Consider the following 19,471-nt stretch of genomic DNA (forward strand, 5'->3'; position numbering starts at 1 on the left):
TGAGCAGGACCAGGCACAGATCCGGCCCTTCCCGAATGGAACAGCCCCTGCCACTGCTCCACGGAATGTTCCAGAGCCTTCTCCTGTCTCTGCTCCAAGGAATGTTCCAGAGCCTTCTCTCCCTGCTCCAAGGAATGTTCCAGAGCCTTCTGTCCCTGTTCCAAGGAATGTTCCAGAGCCTTCTGTCCCTGCTCCAAGGAATGTTCCAGAGCCTTCTGTCCCTGCTCCAAGGAACGTTCCAGAGCCTTCTGTCACTACTCCAAGGAATGTTCCAGAGCCTTCTCCTGTCTCTGCTCCAAGGAACGTTCCAGAGCCTTCTCCTGTCCATGCTCCAAGGAACATTCCAGAGCCTTCTGTCCCTGTTCCAAGGAATGTTCCAGAGCCTTCTGTCCCTGTTCCAAGGAATGTTCCAGAGCCTTCTGTCACTGCTCCAAGGAATGTTCCAGAGCCTTCTCCTGCCACTGATCCAAGGAACGTTCCAGAGCCTTCTCCTGCCACCGCTCCAAGGAATGTTCCAGAGCCTTCTCTCCCTGCTCCAAGGAATGTTCCAGAGCCTTCTCCTGTCCCTGCTCCAAGCAATGATCCAGAGCCTTCTGTCACCACTCCAAGGAATGTTCCAGAGCCTTCTCCTGCCACTTCTCCAAGGACAGACCCAGAGCCCTTCTCCTGCCACAAAGAGGCTTTTCCACATCACCTCATTCCTGCTGAAAACTTCCCGGCAACCTGAGCATCCCCAGATCCACCTGTCCCACCCTGAGCAGCTCTCCCTGCTCCCAGATTTCCCCATGGGAATGAGCTGGGCCTAAAATCCTGATGAGGAAAGGGCAAGGAGCTCCTGGGCTGCCCAGGGGAGGTTGAACCTTTCAGATGCTGCAGTGACAGAAAAGCTCAGCCCCTCGCTGATCCTGCTTGGGGTTACCCAGGATTAAGCCCCTGCATTCCAGAGGCCAAGAGATTCCCAAGGAAACGGGCACTGATTCCAGAAAGATCCTAAAAAGGGTGATAGCAGCTTCCTAAAGGGGCTCCAGGAGAGCTGGAGAGGGACTGGGGACAAGGGACAGAGGGACAGGAGCCAGGGAATGGCTCCCACTGGGAAAGGGGAGATTGGGCTGGGATATTTTGAAGGAATTGCTGGCTGGGAGGGTGGGGAGGGGCTGGGCTGGAATTCCCAGAGCAGCTGTGGCTGCCCCTGGATCCCTGGCAGTGCCCAAGGCCAGGCTGGACATTGGGGTTGGAGCAGCCTGGGACAGTGGGAAGTGTCCCTGCCATGGATGGGGATGGGGATGGGATTTAAGGCCCTTCCTACCCGACCCATTCCATGACTCCAGCACCCCTCAAAAACACCTTCCCCACACAAGACCCAAGCTGTTCCCAGGGAACTTCCCCCCAAGCATTCCCGGGAGCCGGGATGGAATCCCTAGAGCAGAAACCTCCCGTGTTCTTTCACCCGGCCTTTCCCTCAGTGCAATCCCCCCAGGGGACCCAAATCCTTGGATCTGGAGCTCCAGCCCCTCCTGCAGCTCCGGGGGGAGGCTGGGCCCGGCCGAGCCCCGTGCCCGGCACCGCTCCGGAGGATCCCGGCGCTCAACAATGGGGGATCTGTCAGAGCCCGGCCCGGCACCGGCCATCATCTGTTTCCCATAACTCCAGCTGACCTAAACTCCACGGGCTGAACAAGTAGCCTGTGTTTTTCATCTGGAAAACTCCGCGGAGCCGTTCCCGCTCCAGCCTCTCCCTCCCCTGCCGGAGCCAGGCTTTGGAGAAGTCACAGAGTGATGATGTCGACAGAGATTTCCTCGTTATCGCCAGCAGCAGCACCCAACGTTTTCACGTTGGGTTTTGGGTCTCCTGCCATCCCAGGAGCCCTGCAAGGCTGAACGCACCTGGATGTGCCTTTCTCCTCCACCTCTCCCTCCCCAAGGAAAATCCCACCCCGACACGTCCCGGTGTAAAAACGAGCGGAGCGTGATGCCGACCCCGCGCCTGTTTCATGATAAATTTAAAAATCCATTAAAACTTTATCAGGAACGAGCTGCCAGGGAAACAAACAGATTCAGGACGAGCCCCACAGGGTCTCCAGGCGAGGCCACCGTGTGGAAAAGCCCTGGAGGACACTGCTGGTGGGGAAAGCTCCGTGTGCAGGCTCCGGGAAGGAGGGAAGGGAGCGCTGGGAATCGCTCACCAGCCTGGCAAGGGAGGATCCAACCCCCAGAGTTATCAGCTCTGGTCAGGGCTCCCATCCATGAGGGGCAAAAGAAATAACCTCCAATTAGGGGAAAAGCAGGATGAGTCCTTGAGGAGGATGAAGGGCAGGTCCGGAGGGAGGAGGAAGGAAAATGTAAGGAAGAGAACACAACCTGCAGCAAATCCCTCCCTTTTTCCACAGTGCTGTGGGGTTTAGGCTCCCTGAGAACCGAAAAGATCCCAAAATGGAGAAGTTTCCATGGGATGATGTGAGGTCAAAGCCCTTTGTTTTCCTCCTGTCCCAGGCAGGAGCCTCAGCTCACTCCCACAGCTCCGCCACGAAATGTTTGGGTTGGAAAAAATCACATTTGCATCTTTATTATTGTGTTCTCCCCTGGCAGAACAAGGGGGGAACGCTCAGGGAGCAGGGAGAAATAAAAACAGGATAAACTCGTAAATAAACCTCCTGTTCCGAGCACACCCAGCTTGAGCTGCACCCTCTGTACCGGGACAGAAGTCAGGTCCTAGCGGCCCTTCTCCAGCTCGGGTTGTGCCCCTTTTTGAGGCAATAATCTGTAAAAACTGATCCAAACAGAAAATTCCAGATAAAGGGATGCTGCGGAGCCCACAGGTCACACCCTGGGGAGCAGAAAGCACATCCTGGATGTTGGGAGGGGAATGGCCATGGAATGAGAGGGCTCTGGAAGGGATAGGACATCCAGAAAGACCCGGACAGGCGGGACAGTGGGAACGTCAGGAAGGTCAAAAAACCAAGTGGGAGGTCTGGCACCAGGGTCAGGGCAATCCCAGCACAAATCCAGGCTGGGAGGAGAAAGAAGGGATGGGGAGCAGCCCTGGGAGAGGGATTTGGGATGTTCTGGATGAGGCTGGAATGGCCCAGCCCCGACCCCCACCCCAGGCCTGGGCTGATGCCAAAGGAAAGGTGGGAATTGTGTCCCCGTGCCCCTCAGGTGAGAGCCCACCTGCAGAGCTGCCCCAGCCCTGGGGCCAACAGCAGGAGGACGTGGAGCTGCTGGAGAGAGCCCAGAGGAGAACCCGGAGCTGCTGCAGGGCTGGAGCCAGGCTGGGAGAGCTGGGAATGTTCCCCTGGAGAAGGGAAAAATCCAGGGAATGCTCAGAGTCCCTGAAGGGGCTCCAGGAGAGCTGGAGAGGGACTGGGGACAAGGGACAGAGGGACAGGAGCCAGGGAATGGCTCCCAGTGGGAAAGGGGAGATTGGGCTGGGATCTTGGCAAGGAATTCCTGGCTGGGAGAGGGGAAAGCCCTGGCACAGGGTGCCCAGAGCAGCTCTGGCTGCCCCTGGGCTTGTCCCAACCAATTCCAAGCAATTCCAATGAGTTCCATCCAGCTCCAACCAGCTCCAGCTGGACCCAGACAGTCCCCTGGCTGTTGCGGTGTCCCAGGGCCCTTTGTGACACGGGGCCGTGCCGTGCCCAGAGCCCTTTGTGACCTTGGGGACACTGCCAGGAACGCCCCTCCCTCAGGAGGCCGCACTTCCCGGGATCCCCCAGAGGATCCCCCAAGCCCTCTGAGGCTCAGGATCACGGAGATGGCGGAGAAAGCAAATCCCAAATCCCAGCCCAAGAAGGGGCAGGCGACCCGCCAGAGGAGGGGCCAGGTGAGGGAGGGGACAGGAGGGGACACAGGGAGGGATGGGGGACAGGGATGGGATGGGTTGGGATGGGATGGGATGGGATGGGATGGGATGGGATGGGATGGGCCAAGGACTGCTCCCCACAGCTCCTGCCTGCAGGTGGGACACAGGGAATGACAGGTGGGACACAGGGAACAAACCACAGGTGAGACACAGGAAAAAAACAGAGATGGGACACAGGGAATGACAAGTGGGGACAAATAGGGAATTTCAGGTGGGACATAGAGAGCCACAAGTGGGATATAGGGAACTGCAGGTGGGACACTGGGAATAACAAGTGGGACACAGCAGACGGAGATGGGGCACGAGGAAACAACCACAGGTGGGACACAGGGAGGTAAAGGTGGGACACAGGTACAGGTGGGACACAGGGAACAAAAGAAGTGGGACACAGGGAGCCACAAGTGGGACATGGGAACCGCAGGTGGAACACAGGGAACAACCGGAGATGGGACACAGGGAAACAACCACAGGTGGGACACAGGGAACAACCAGAGATGGGACACAGAGAAAAAACCACAGGTGGGACGTGGGGAACAACTGGAGATGGGACACAGGGAAACAACCACAGGTGGGACACAGGGAACAACCAGAGATGGGACACAGGGAAACAACCACAGGTGGGACACAGGGAAAAAAACACAGGTGGGATGTGGGGAACAAGCGGAGATGGGACACAGGGAAACAACCACAGGTGGGACACAGGGAACAACCAGAGATGGGACACAGGGAAAAAACCACAGGTGGGATGTGGGGAACAACTGAAGATGGGACACAGGGAATGGCAGAGGGGACACTGGCAGGTAAAGGTGAGACACAGGTACAGGTGGGACACAGGAACAAACCACAGGTGGGACAGGTGGCACATCCAGGGCATCCAGGGCCAGTCCCCCCATGGGATGAGGCTGCCAGGGCCACCCAGCCCGGAGAGCCCGTGGGACACTGGGAGCCACCACAGAGCCCTTGGGAGACCCCTGGAGATGGCACCGAATGCCTTCCCCAGGTGACGGCAGCCAGGGCCACCCTCACTTGCCCTCTGTCCCCTGCAGGTGGCCGTGCCCCACGCCAGGCCGGCCCAGGAGGTGACAGCGCCTGCCCGGCCCGCGCGCGACCCCGGCACCGGCCACCGGCCGCTGCCCCCTGCGCTGGCAGCGCCCCTGACCGCTCCTGGCCGGAGCAGGGCCCCGGCCAGCGGCCACCGCCCGCGTGTCCCCAGCGGCCAGGACAGCCCGGGGACGGCCACGGCCACGCGGGGCCAGGCAGGGGACCCTGGGGACAGCACGGAGCCGGCCCGGTGCAGACACAGGGTGACCCGGCTGACCGAGGCCGGGCTGAGGCAGCTGGGGGGGATCTCCAGGCACCAGCGGACCCTGGAGTGGCTGGAGAGCACCTTCGCCAGCAGAGCCGAGGTCGTGGCCGAGCTGCAGGAAGAGCTGGATGGATTCTGGGAGTTCCAGGAGCGTGAGAATAATTAGGGTGGAAAAGGCCCCTGAGATCATCGAGTCCAACCGGACCGAACTCCACCACGGCCGCCAGGGCCACGTCCAGCCCCTCCCTGGACACCTCCACCACTCTGAGGGACAGGCACCAAAGGGGAAGCTGAGAAGGCAGAGCCAGACCCTGCTCAGGACAAGCTGAAATACGGGAATTCCCACAGGAATTCCCAGGAAAAGCCCTTTTCCCCGGAGGATGACCCACCACTGGGACAGGCTGCCCAGAGAAGCTGCGGAGCTCCATCCCAACGGGACGCGGACCTGAAAAGCTCCTGTAGCTCCGTGGGGAGCTGGACATGGTGATCTCCAGAGCTTCCCTCCAACCTTGGTCCGTGGTGCTGTGAGGAGGGAGACACCTTCCCTATGGAGCTTCTGGATGTGCTCCAGGGACCACGGAATGGCTTGGCCTGGAAGGAACCTTGGAGACCACCCAGTTCCACTGCCTGCCGTGGGCAGGGACACCTTCCATTACCCAAAGTTCCTCCAAGCCCCGTCCAACCTGGCTGTGAGCGCTTCCAGGGTCTAGAAACAAAACTAAGATGAACCTTCCCACCCAACACCTGTGGAAAACACGTCCTGGAGCATCCCAGTAAAGAGCTTTTACACAGATCCGCCCTTGTCCTTTGGTTAATACCTGAAACCATGACAAGATGCAACAGGAGCAGCTTTTCAAGCCTCTGGTTTTCCCAACAAGTTCGTATCCTGAAGGATTCCGTGGGGTTTCAATCCCACACCACAACCACAGCCAGGGCAAGACGGAGTCAGGAGAGGGGATTTCAGGGAAGAGCCAAATCCCTGCTCCCCACACAGCCCCCGTGGGCCGCGCCGAGGCTGCGAGGAGATGATTCAGCCCCCACAAAAAGGTGAAACCCGAAGATCAGAAGTCCCCCAGACCTCCAGCTCCCACCTTCAAACCATAAAAGAGCTGCTTTTCTCCACAGCCAAACCCCGTGGATTCCAAAGGATCCACGGAAAACCCTCTCCGAGGGCAGCGCCGCCCTTGGGAACATCCCCAACCTTTGTGTACAGCGATTTCGGAGCTTTCCCATCCCTTTCCACACAACACGACCCCGAAACCCCTTTTTTTTTTTTTTTGTGGGAGTTTCTCCCATTCCCGCTGCTCCGGCCGCTCCCGGAATGCGACGGCAGCATTTGTTCATTGTGCAGATCCAGCCTGGCTTCCAGGTTTTCCTGAACAAAGGACTGAAACAGGGGGGAATATGCGTCAGAAGCCCGTCCTGGACGTTGCTCACCCTTTTTTTCCTGCACAAATATTTGTAAATACGTGGAGAATTCGTGTCCAGCCGGCTTCGGGACCCTTCATAAAACCAGGGATTTATTGCAAACAGGATGGGAATCATTTCCCAGCTCCCGGTGCTTATAGGGCTTTAGGATGAGAAACATAAAGAGCAGGAAAAGAGCGGCTGCAGCTGGGCTCCGAGCCCTGCTGGAGAGGGATGGAACAGGGGCAGTGTGGATTTACAGCTCCAGAGGCCCCCACAAACCCCCTCCCAAAAAATAAAATAAAGGCTGGAGTTTCTGGGCCGCACAGGAGAATCCCCCGGGGTTTATTTATGGATGGAGGTTCAGGGATAGGCTGAGCTCAGCTGAGCTGAGCCCAAGGATCTTCCAGGAGTGCTCAGCCTGGAGAAGAGGTTCAGGGGGGACCCTGTGGCTCTGCACAAGTCCCTGGCAGGAGGGGACAGCCAGGGAGGGTCAGGATCTGCTCCCAGGGAACAGCAGGAGAATGGAAGCGGCCTCAAGCTGTGCCAGGGGAGGTTTAGGATGGAAATTCGGGGAAATTCCTCATGGAAAAGGCTGTCCAGCCCTGCAGGGATCTCCAAGCCCTGTGGATGTGGCACTTGGGGACATGGGACTGCGGTGGCCCTGGCAGGGCTGGACTGGGTGACCTCAGAGGGCTTTTCCAACCTCAACAATTCCATGATTTGATGATCTAAAGGCTCTCCTTGCAATCTCGGAGTTCCTGGCTGACACATCCTCATTTCCCACGCAGAGGGACAGAATCCTTCCCTCCATGCTCTATTCCTGCCATTTTTCCATGATTCCCACAGCTGGAGCCAACGCCACTATGGGCAAGACCTCAAATTTCAGGGATAATCAGGAAAAACTGGAACTGCTCCCCAGGGTCGGATTTGGGTCTTCCAATGTCCCCAAGGAGTGGCACAGAGAGAGACTTTGGTTCATTTTTAGGAGCCAAAATAAGCCCTAAATGTGGAATACCAGCATCAGTCCAGCGGGACTGGGACAGCTGGGGAAGGAGAGGAGGGAGAAGGCTGAGGAAGCACATCCAATCCCAGATTCCAGAACAGATGGATCCAGGATCCTCTTGGAAACGCTCGGCAAACCAGAGCAAGGGACAAAATGCAAAAGGAGGAATCAAAATCAATGAAATGGGAAAAAAATTCCACAGAGGGTGGTCAAATGTTGGAGCAGAGAGGCTGGGCAGCCTCCAGCCTTGGAGAGCCTCAAAATTTACATGGAAAAGGCTCGGAGATTCCTGATTTTACTCCAAATTCAGCAAATTTAGACTTGGACCAACTTTTCCACGAGCTGTTCCAATCTGAATTGGGTGCCCCTGCCACTGGGATTAGATGGGATTAAAGGTCCCTTCAACCCAAACCATTCCGTTATGGTTGGAATCCACATCCAGAGGATGAGAAAAGAGTGGGAATTCACCACTTCCCTTTGTGCTAAACTGAGTTTTACCTTAGAACACGAACGTTCTCCAGGGAAATTCCTTCCAAATCACTTCACTTCCACCCCTATCACTTGTTTTTTTTTGAGATATCTCCCTTCTGGACACCACCACAGAGTCCTCTGGGGCAGCTGAGGCGTTTTCCAAACATTCCTGGGACCCTCCTGAGCCCCAAAGCCCGGAAACAGCAAATCTTGGGAAGAGCCTTCCCACGCCTGCACAATGCGAGGAGCGGGGCTGGAATTGAGAGTGGTTCAGCTGGACCCTGAACAAGGTGAACATTCCCAACAAAATCCCCATGGCCTTGGAGCTCCCTGCATCCAGCAGCTCCAGAGTGGCTAAAATGCCTGCAAAAAGTCCTTGGAAACGAGTGGGGAACGGTGAATGGTGCACTAAAGGCTGAAAAAAATGATGGGAGGAATTCCAGAACTTTCAGTCCCTGAGCTGAGTCCTCCTGGGACAGAATTCCAGGAGAATGGAGGAGAAGGGGAGTGGGGAGAACCAGGACATATTTAAGCAGGAGTTATGCCAATGATGTGCTGGCACAGCAGGATTTGGGGATGCTGGGAAAGCAGAGGGTGTCCCTAAACTTAGCCAGCATTTAATTCTTTTAATTCTTAAAATATTTCTTTTCCACAATATTCCCGAACCTAAACGTGGATGTGCCTGTAGGGATGAGGCACAGCTGGATAAATAAATAATTAGTGGGGGGGTCAGCTCCAGAGGGTTGGGATCAAGGAGTTCAGGGAGTCACCCCAAATGGAGCTGGTGACCTCGGGGACCACGGCAGGGCCTGTCCTGGGACACGTCCGGCTCCGCTCCGCTGGCAGTGACCTGGAGGAGCCACAGGAGGACTGCCAGGAGCTCCTCAGTGATTCCAACCAAAAGGGGAAAGTCCCAGGATCATGGAATGATTGGAAAAGATCAGAAAAGGTCTTTAAGGTCATTGGGTCTGACCATCCCCAGTACAGCCAGGGCCACCGCTGCCCCATGTCCCCAAGGGCCACATGCACAGGGCTGTGAAATCCCGCCAGGAGTGGGGACGCCACCCCTGCCCTGGGCACTTCCAAGAGCTTCCCATGAGGAATTTCCCCAGTGCCCACCCCGAGGCTCCCCTGAGGCCGTTCCCTCTCCTCCTGTCCCTGTTCCCTGTTCCCAGCCCGACCCCCCGGCTGTCCCCTCCTGGCAGGAGCTGTGCAGAGCCACAAGGTCCCCCCTGAGCCTCCTTTGCTCCAGGCTGAGCCCCTTCCCAGCTCCCTCAGGAACTCTCCAGCCCCTTCCCAGCTCCCTCAGGAACTCTCCAGCCCCTTCCCAGCTCCCTCAGGAATTCTCCAGCCCCTTCCCAGCTCCCTCAGGAACTCTCCAGCCCCTTCCCAGCTCCCTCAGGAACTCTCCAGCCCCTTCCCAGCTCCCTCAGGAACTCTCCAGCCCCTTCCCAGCTCCCTCAGGAACTCTCCAGCCCCTTCCCAGCTCCCTCAGGAATTCTCCAGCCCCTTCCCAGCTCCATTCCCTGCCCTGGCCACGCTCCAGCTCCTCCAGGGCTCTCCAGAGCTGCCCCAGCCCTGGAGGTGCCCCAGCAGTGCCAGCACAGAGGACAAGGACAGGGCAGGACAAGTTCTCAGAGAGGTTCTGGAGTCTTTGAGCTTTTCAGCACAAGATGGGATAAAGCCCTGAACAGCCTGGGCTGATCACAGAGCTGCTTCCATGGAATTATGGAATGGTTTGGGTGGGAAGGGACCTGAGAGCTCATCCAGCCCCATCCATGGCAGGGACACCTCCCACTGTCCCAGCTGGATCCAACCCCAGTGTCCAACCTGGCCTTGGGCACTGCCAGGGATCCAGGGGCAGCCACAGCAAATCTGGGAATTCCAGCCCAGCCCCTCCCCACCCTCCCAGCCAGCAATTCCTTCAAAAGATCCCAGCCCAATCTCCCCTTTCCCAGTGGGAGCCATTCCCTGGCTCCTGTCCCTCTGTCCCTTGTCCCCAGTCCCTCTCCAGCTCTCCTGGAGCCCCTTCAGGGACTCTGAGGATTCCCTGGATTTTTCCCTTCTCCAGGGGAACATTCCCAGCTCTCCCAGAGCAGAGGGGCTCCAGAATCCTGGAATGGGTTGGGTTGGGAGGGACCTTAAATCCCATCCCATTCCAAGGGACACCTCCCACTGTCCCAGGTGGATCCAACCCCAGTGTCCAACCTGGCCTTGGGCACTGCCAGGGATCCAGGGGCAGCCACAGCAAATCTGGGAATTCCAGCCCAGCCCCTCCCCACCCTCCCAGCCAGGAATTCTCTCCCAATATCCCACCTATCCCTCATTCCAGGAGGTCAGACCAGAAACCCCCTCGAGATCCCTCCCCAGGGAGTGATCCCATGAACACCAAACACATTCCATCAATTCCCCCCAGTCGGGGCAAACAGGGCTGCCCACTGAGAGCGGGATGGGATTGAGGGGATGAAAGCAGCCCTAAATCCAAACCCCCAGGATATTCCCAGCCCTGGGAACGCTCTGCTGCTCCCCGTCCCCTCAGCTGACGAGAAGTCTGCATCCGGGCTATTGCAGGAAAACCTCCCTGAGTCAGGGTGGGTTTTTTTATTTTTCCCCCCCCCGATTTTCCACGTCTGTTTTCCGAGGGGAATATTTCAAGCCCTGTGATCCTATCAGGCCGGCCCCCGACACCAACACTGATTTCTCCGCCGCCACTTTGATCGCAGCCAAGCGCTTTTCTCCTGGGGGAGGGGAAAAAAAAAAAAAAATAATAATAAAAAAAAAAAAAAGGAGGTCAGGGGGTTAAAAGAGCGCTGTGACAATTCCCAAAGTTCAATCTGCTGCCACCAGGGCCCGGCGCGGGCCAGGCTCCATTAGCACGTAGGACAGGGTGGTTATCACAGGTCACTGACACCGGCCCGCTCTAATGGCTTTTCCTGTGGCCTTATCAATGCCGTGCACAAAGTGGCTCCCCCCAGCCTTCCCCTATGATCTCAGAGCTCTGTTTACAGCTATCTCCCCGCACCAGGCACCAGACGCTGAGAAATGCCAGGACACGGCCACGGGACAGGCTGCAAAGTGCCTGAGATGAACAAGGAGTCATCAGAGAGGGAGATTTTTTTTTTTTTCCCACTGTGTGACCCGCTCCTTTCCAAAAAAAAAAAAAAAAAAATTTAAAAAAAAAGTTTTCGAGTTCTCAAGGAAAACTCGACAAGCCCCAGCTCTGAAACAGAAGAACCACAGAGTTTCCATGGTGGGGTTTGTGTTGCGCTGTGGAACAAAAGGAACAAGTGGTGCTACAAAGAGAAAAAAGGTTTGGTTTCATCTGAAAGGCAGGGCTGGGTGGCTCTCATTGCTGGAGCTGTGGGTCCCAAAGGAGAACTTCAATTGTTTTGCCCCCTCTGCAAAGCACAAATATTTTTGGTGAGCCCCTGAGAGGGTGGGGAGGGAGTGGGAGCCCCAACCCCACAGATGAGCTGAGCCCCCCCTTCCCAATCCCACCCCTAAAGAGCAGGAAAAGGAGGATTTGGGCAAGCAGCACCAGCAGCATCACACCTGTGAGAGGAATTGAAATTATTCCAGTGCAGGGCTGGGAGGAGAACCAGGACCCACGGGATCCCCCATTTCCAATGGAATCTGCTCCAGGTGGGAATTCCACAGGTTCACCTCAGGGACCCCTGAGCAGCTCCTGCAGCAAAACCTTGTGATTCCAGGGATGATCCCAAAAGAAAACCTTGTTTCTCCTCCCAAGGCTGTGCTGGCTGGGCACTAGGAGATAAAAAACTTGTCCTTGCCTAAAATTCCCAAGGAGAGCTGTTCCAAAAGGATACAGACTATCCACCCTGACAAGATATTCCTACTTGGACTGTTTGCAGTAAAATAGGGGGGGTTATTGTTAACTGTACTTTTCTTTTTTTTTACCTTTTTAATGCATTTTGTGCATCAAAGCAGCTCGAGGGTTGGGGGAGAGGCGGCACAGATAAAAATGTCAGTGGTGAGATAGGACAAATTTATAGTAAATCCCTGTCAGCTCCCATTTATCTAAATTATCCAGCTCTGGATTCTCCAGAAATCCTTCAGCAGCTCCAGTTTTTAAGGCTGTTTTTACCTCAGATTCCGCTCCCTTTTTCTTTCTGCCTCGTTGCCTCTGGTTTTGGACACTTGTTGTTTCCCCTAAAATGACCCCTTTGTAGCTGGGATCAAAGAGCTGGGAGTGTCAATCCCAGTGTCTTCAGGAACATGTGAAGAACCTCAAAGTAATTGGGAAGCAATTAGCACAGAGCTAAAAAAACCCACCCCGCCGAGGCAGAGCCTAAATGAGCACTAACAGGCACCAGCCCCGCTCAGGGAAGAGTTTAAGGGACTTAAATCACCCTCAGTTGCCTCCTGACAACTTTTTGGGAGCACCTTCAGTGCAGCCCACTCTGCCTTGAGTTTTTTTGTCTTTTTTTTTTTTTTTTTTCATTCCTTTCTGCTTTGGGTTCACCCTTTGCTTTCTGCCTGGCTTGCAGCTTAGGGGAAACATGAAACACAAAACTGCTTTTCATTTTCTGTTGTGTAAAGCGAAGCCATCCCATGTCTTGGCCTGGAAATCCAAGGCACCCGGCAGCTGCTGAGATGCTCCTGCAGATAAACCAGCTGGCCCAGGCCTCACCTCTCCTCCTTTATTTTGGGTATCGATCAAAGCAGCCCCAGCATTACACAGATTTTGGTCAGAGGCAACGTAAAAGATCAATGGTGAAATCACGCTCTGGGTTTGCTCTTTAGGTCACAATATTGCCATTTTCCACAGCTCCTCTGCCCACAGGGGATGGAGCTGATGCCACCGGCCCAGGCTGCAGGTGAGAGGCCTGAGATAGGCCAGGGCTGGGTTAGGGTCAGCTCAAACCAGGCCAGGCCTTGCCCAGCTGATCCCAAAATCTCTGCATTTGCTGCTGGTGTTCCTCCTAAAACTTTCACTGGTTTGGGATGGAGGCATCCTGAAGGTTTTGGGATGTTTTATCCCAGATCCCAGAGATCCAAACCCTTCCCATGCTCATCTCCCCCTCAGGCAGCCCCTTCCTTGCCAGGAAAGGAATTGGGATGAACAATCCCATAAAACATCCCAGGAGAGCCTGAAATGGCTGAACAGAACCTGGGCTGGGCTTAGGGCTCAGAGTCAGCTCAAACCAGGCCAGGCCTTGCCCAGCTGATCCCAAAATCTCTGCATTTGCTGCCGGTGTTCCTCCTAAACCTTTCACTGGTTTGGGATGGAGGCACCCTGAAGGTTTTGGGATGTTTTATCCCAGATCCCAGAGATCCAAACTCCCCTGCCTCCCATCTCTCCCTCAGGCAGCCCCTTCCTCACCAGGAAAAGAACTGGGATGAACAATCCCATAAAACTTCCCAGGAGAGCCTGAAATGGCTGAACAGAACCTGGGCTGGGCTTAGGGCTCAGGGTCAGCTCAAACCAGGCCAGGCCTTGCCCAACTAATCCCAAAATTCCCATCTTAGACTTTCTGCCAGTGCCCTCCTTAAATCGTTCACATATTCCCAGACTGGTTTGGGATGGAGGCAGCCTGAAGATTTTGGGATGTTTTATCCCAGATTTCAGAGATTCAAACCCTTCCCATGCTCATCTCCCCCTCAGGCAGCCCCTTCCTCGCCAGGAAAGGAATTGGGATGAACAATCCCATAAAACATCCCAGGAGAGCCTGAAATGGCTGAACAGAACCTGGGCTGGGCTTAGGGCTCAGGGTCAGCTCAAACCAGGCCTGACCTTGCCCAGCTGATCCCAAAATTCCCATCTTAGACTTTCTGCCAGTGCCCTCCTTAAATCTTTCACAGATTCCCAGACTGGTTTGGGATGGAGGCATCCTGAAGATTTTGGGATGTTTTATCCCAGATTTCAGAGATTCAAACCCTTCCCATGCTCATCTCCCCCTCAGGCAGCCCCTTCCTCGCCAGGAAAGGAATGGGGATGAACAATCCCATAAAACATCCCAGGAGAGCCTGTCCTGCCCCGCAGCCGCCACCACGCCAAGGTCCAGCTCTCAATTAACCCCCGCCTGACCTTCCTTCACTTTCTTTCCCCCTGCTCTGCCCTTCCTGCCAAAGTTCAGCGTTTCCTGGAAAAGTCTCCGTGCCTGTTGGATGTTGTCCTTCGCCTTGGTTGCCGAGGGAAGGATTTGCAGGATTTACAGGTGCCTGGCCCCCTCTGGAAGCCCATGACCGCGGGCTGACCCCCCGGTACAATATGTGAACTCCTGCCCTGCTGATAAGGCTGCCAGATAGGAGCAGGAGTTTGCAAATAATCCTTTGGGAATTTATAAGCAGCGCAGCCATAAAACCGAGGTGACTGGAAGGTCGATTTCACTAAAAATAATAAATATCTCAATGTTTATTCAACGTGGGCCTTTTTAACTGCAGGCCAAGCTCTGAGATAACGCCATTGTAAATGACAAATATTGGGAGTTTTGGGGAACTATTACATTATGATCCTTCCGTCTGACACTGCCGGGGCCGTTCCCTCGATGCTGTGCAGGATCTCTGACATTGCTCCACCCGAGCTGGGCCTAGAAAGCCAGGCCAGGATCCAGGCTCAGGTCAGCAAAAGGGCAATTTGCTGCTCAGGGGGTTTTGTGTCCTGCTCCCGGCTCCCTAAAACACCTTCCCCAGAGCTGAGCTCTGATTTCTGCTCGTTGTTAGCTCGCGTTCCTGTTTGTAGGGTCTGGGCTGGGGATGAACAGGAGGAATGGGAACAGGGAGAGGAATGGGAGCAGGGGCAGGAATGGGAGCAGGGGCAGGAATGGGAACAAGGACAGGAATGGGAGCAGGGACGGGAATGGGAGTAGGAACAGGAATGGGAGCAGGGGCAGGAATGGGAGCAGGGGCAGGAATGGGAGCAGGAACAGGAATGGGAGCAGGGGCAGGAATGGGAACAGGGGCAGGAATGGGAGCAGGAACAGGAATGGGAACAGGGGCAGGAATGGGAACAGGGGCAGGAATGGGAGCAGGAACAGGAATGGGAGCAGGGGCAGGAATGGGAACAGGGACAGGAATGGGAGCAGGGACGGGAATGGGAGCAGGAACAGGAATGGGAGCAGGGGCAGGAATGGGAGCAGGGGCAGGAATGGGAACAGGGACAGGAATGGGAGCAGGGGCAGGAATGGGAGCAGGGGCAGGAATGGGAGCAGGGATGGGAATGGGAGCAGGGGCAGGAATGGGAGCAGGAACAGGAATGGGAGCAGGAACAGGAATGGGAGCAGGGACAGGAATGGGAGCAGGGGCAGGAATGGGAGCAGGGATGGGAATGGGAGCAGGGGCAGGAATGGGAACAGGGGCAGGAATGGGATCAGGGACAGGAATGGGAGCAGGAATAGGAATGGGAGCAGGGGCAGGAATGGGAGCAGGAACAGGAATGGGAACAGGGACAGGAATGGGAGCAGGGACGGGAATGGGAGCAGGAACAGGAATGGGAGCAGGGGCAGGAATGGGAGCAGGAACAGGAATGGGAGCAGGGGCAGGAATGGGAGCAGGGGCAGGAATGGGAGCAGGGGCAGGAATGGGAGCAGGGGCAGGAATGGGAGCAGGGGCAGGAATGGGAACAGGGGCAGGAATGGGAGCAGGGGCAGGAATGGGAGCAGGGGCAGGAATGGGAGCAGGGATGGGAATGGGAGCAGGGGCAGGAATGGGAACAGGGGCAGGAATGGGATCAGGGACAGGAATGGGAGCAGGAACAGGAATGGGAGCAGGGACAGGAATGGGAGCAGGGATGGGAATGGGAGCAGGGATGGGAATGGGAGCAGGAACAGGAATGGGAGCAGGGACAGGAATGGGAGGAGGGGCAGGAATGGGATCAAGGGCAGGAATGGGATCAGGGGCAGGAATGGGAGCAGGGGCAGGAATGGGAGCAGGAACAGGAATGGGAACAGGGATGGGAATGGGAGCAGGGGCAGGAATGGGAGCAGGGATGGGAATGGGAACAGGGGCAGGAATGGGAGCAGGGACAGGAATGGGAACAGGGATGGGAATGGGAGCAGGGGCAGGAATGGGAGCAGGGACGGGAATGGGAGCAGGGGCAGGAATGGGAGCAGGGACGGGAATGGGAGCAGGGGCTGGTGCCAGCTCAGGGTGGGGACAGAGCTGCTGGCACTGAACTCCTGCCCTGCTTGAACCTCTCCACGGAATCTCTGAGGCTGGAAAAATCCCCTGGGACTGAATCCAACCATCCCCAGCCCTGTCCTGTGTCCCCAAGCGATGCCTCAGGTTTGAGCTTTTCTGTTTTTCAGGTTCTGTGCTGCTTCTGAGCTTCACATCAGGGGATGGAGAGCTCTCTGCACAGAGCAGGGAGACAAAACAATTCCTGCTCCAGCTGGGCACCAAGGACAAATGATCCAAACCTCAGGCCCAGGAGCACAAACAGCGTGGGCTGGAGAGAGAAAAACAAGCAGGATGGGAGTGCCTGGGCTAAAGCTGGAATGGGACAATGAACTGCAAGGTGCAAATGGAGCAGAGCTGATCCCAGTGAGAGCCCCCGGGAGCGCTCGTGCATTTTGGGACCATTTGGGTTCATCTTGGGTTCATTTTGTGCCATTTGGGTTCATCTTGGGTTCATTTTGTGCCATTTTGGTTCCTCTTGGGTGCAGCCCTGGCTGGGCTCTGGTGCTGCCCAAGGTGGATCCATGGAGGAGGTCCTTTTCATAAAATAAAATAAAATAAAATAAAATAAAATAAAATAAAATAAAATAAAATAAAATAAAATAAAATAAAATAAAATAAAGTAAAATAAAATAAAATAAAATAAAATAAAATAAAATAAAATAAAATAAAATAAAATAAAATAATAAAATAAAGTAAAATAAAATAAAATAAAATAAAATAAAATAAAATAAAATATAAAATAAAATAAAATAAAATAAAATAAATAAATCCTTCTTTATTCTGTCCAGCCTCTGCTCTAGGGCAGCCTGCACAAGGCAGCACAAGGGCCACGTCCCTGCAGCGATGGGAACTGCTGGAAAACCCTTTCCACGAAGGAATTTTCCCAAAACCTGACCTAAACCTCCCCTGGCCATTCCCTCTCATCCCATCCCATGTTCCCCCCTGTCCCTTGAAGGGACACCACCACCACCATTCCCACCTCCAGAAGGAGACAATCCCAGCCAGATCCATCCCATGGATCTGCTGCTTCCCCCGACACATTTCTGAGGATCAATCCCTCTTTCTGATTAAAAAGTGAAGCAGCAAGACAAAAAAAAAAAAAAAAAAAATCCCCAGTGCAGAAACAAGCCCATTTCTGTTATGTGAAGCAAAGCAATTCCATGTCTTGGCCTTGAAATCCAGGGAATGCGACCATTTGGAATGGTCAAAACTGCCCCATCCACCAGCAGGAGCTGCTGACCCTCCTCAGAACACCTTTGTGGACAATCACACCAGCAAATCCATCAAAAATCCAAATTCAATCCAAATTACGTCCATATTAAATCCATATTAAATCCAAATTAAATCCATAATAAACCTGTATTAAACCCATATTAAATCCATATCAAATCCAAATTAAATCCATAATAAACCTGTACTAAACCCATATTAAATCCATATCAAATCCAAATTAAATCCATAATAAACCTGTATTAAACCCATATTAAATCCATATCAAATCCATATCAAATCCATATCACACTCACACCCTCGTGTCAAACCGAGGCCTGGCAGCCCCTCCAATGGGATTCCCAACCCCATCTCCACGATCCATGTTTCTCCCTGAAGTTTCCCCAAATAAAGTGGCACTTTCAGCCTCCCCCCCCCACCCCCAGCCTTTCAGCTCCCTCCTAATTCCCAATTAACAAACTCCTGCTCCAGCTCCCAGCTCCGCCTGGAGAGCTGGGATATCCCTCCAAGATAAACACAGCCACACATTCTGGGGAGGGGAACTTCTCATTCCAAGAAAATCTCACGGCAACGTGGCCAAATGACCTAATTATGAACAGATGAGGGGCACAAAAAGATGTTTTATAGGAACGGGGTTTCTGACAGTTCTTTTCCTTCAGCAAACTCGTGTGGATCGCTGGAGACGCCGGGAACTGGGAAACAATTCCCTCCCCAGGCTGGCAAGGGAGGAAAGCTGGCAACACGGAGCTCCTTTCATCTCCTGCCTGGGATTTGGGTTGCCCAACCACAGGGGAAGAGCCCCAGAACAGCTCCTGGGCTCCCAAGGCCCTGGAAGAGGGATGCAGGTTCCTGGGAATGGTAAAACCAAGGCCCAGATGCTGCTGGAAGCATCCCTGAAACCCAGAGTTGGAGCACGAGTTCCAAAGGTCCCTAAAAAGGGATGAGGCTCCATAAGTTCTTTGGAATGGCAGATTCAGGGCTTGGATGCTCCTGGAAACATCCTCGAAATTCAAAGTTGGAGGTCGAGCTCCAGATGTCCCTAGAAAGGGATGAGGCTCCAGAGGATCTTTGGATCAAGGAATTCAAGGCTCGGGTGAATCCCCAAAATTAAAATTTGGAGGGTGAGCTCCCAAGGCCCAGGAAAAGGGATGCAGGTTCCTTGGAATGGTAAAATCAAGGCCCAGATGCTGCTGGAAGCATCCCTGAAACCCAGAGTTGGAGCACGAGTTCCAAAGGTCCCTAGAAAGGGATGAGGCTCCTCCACAGGTTCTGTGGATCAGGAGATTCAAGGCTCGGATGCTTCCCTGAAATTCAGAGTTGGAGGGTGAGCTCCAAATGTCCCTAGAAAGGGATGGGGATCCACAGATTCCTTGGATCAGGAGATTCAAGGCATGGATGTATTCCCAAAATTAAAATTTGGAGGGTGAGCTCCCAAAGCCCTGGAAAAGGGAAGAGACTCCACAAGTTCCTTGGAATGGCAGATTCAGGGCTTGGATGCTCCTGGAAACATCCTCGAAATTCAGAGTTGGAGGATGAGATCCAAATGTCCCTAGAAAGGGATGAGGCTCCACAGGATTCTTGGATCAAGGAATTCAAGGCTCAGGTGAATCCCTGAAATTCAGAGTGGGAGGGTGAGCTCCAAAGACCCTGGAAAAGGGATGGGACTCCACAAATTCCTTGGAATGGCAGATTCAGGGCTTGGATGCTCCTGGAAACATCCTCAAAATTCAAAGTTGGAGGATGAGATCCAAATGTCCCTAGAAAGGGATGAGGCTCCACAGGATCCTTGGATCAGGAGATTCAAGGCTCGGATGCTGCTGGATGCATCCCAAAATTCCCAGTTCAAAGTTGGAGGATGAGCTCCAAAGGTTCCTTATCTGCCTTCCTTACAAATTGATATTTTAAAAAATCAATGTACTCAGAATTCCCAGGAGCCAGCCTGTGGAAACAGGAGCTCTCTGGGACGGCTCCAAGGAACCATTTTCAGTCAAAAAACAAACTCCCGGCACAATTTGCGGGAATTTTCCCCTCAGGAATCTCAGAGTGATCTG

The 19,471-nt window shown here is 54.4% G+C and overlaps 1 protein-coding gene and 1 long non-coding RNA gene across 3 annotated transcripts in view; both read right to left on the reverse strand.

The window, feature by feature from the left end:
• The window catches only part of EXOC6B (exocyst complex component 6B), a 320,629-nt gene that overhangs the window by 144,695 nt on the left and 156,463 nt on the right, over nucleotides 1-19,471 (reverse strand). The gene's annotated exons all lie outside the window — the stretch shown is intronic.
• LOC128805925 (uncharacterized) lies at nucleotides 2,547-3,605 on the reverse strand. The gene is made up of 3 exons (XR_008436647.1): nucleotides 3,520-3,605; nucleotides 3,168-3,291; nucleotides 2,547-2,766 (listed from the first exon to the last, which is right to left on the reverse strand). It is a non-coding gene; the product is annotated as an uncharacterized LOC128805925 (long non-coding RNA).

This window comes from Vidua macroura, chromosome 4 (assembly GCF_024509145.1).
Source record: "Vidua macroura isolate BioBank_ID:100142 chromosome 4, ASM2450914v1, whole genome shotgun sequence".
Taxonomy (NCBI): domain Eukaryota; kingdom Metazoa; phylum Chordata; class Aves; order Passeriformes; family Viduidae; genus Vidua; species Vidua macroura.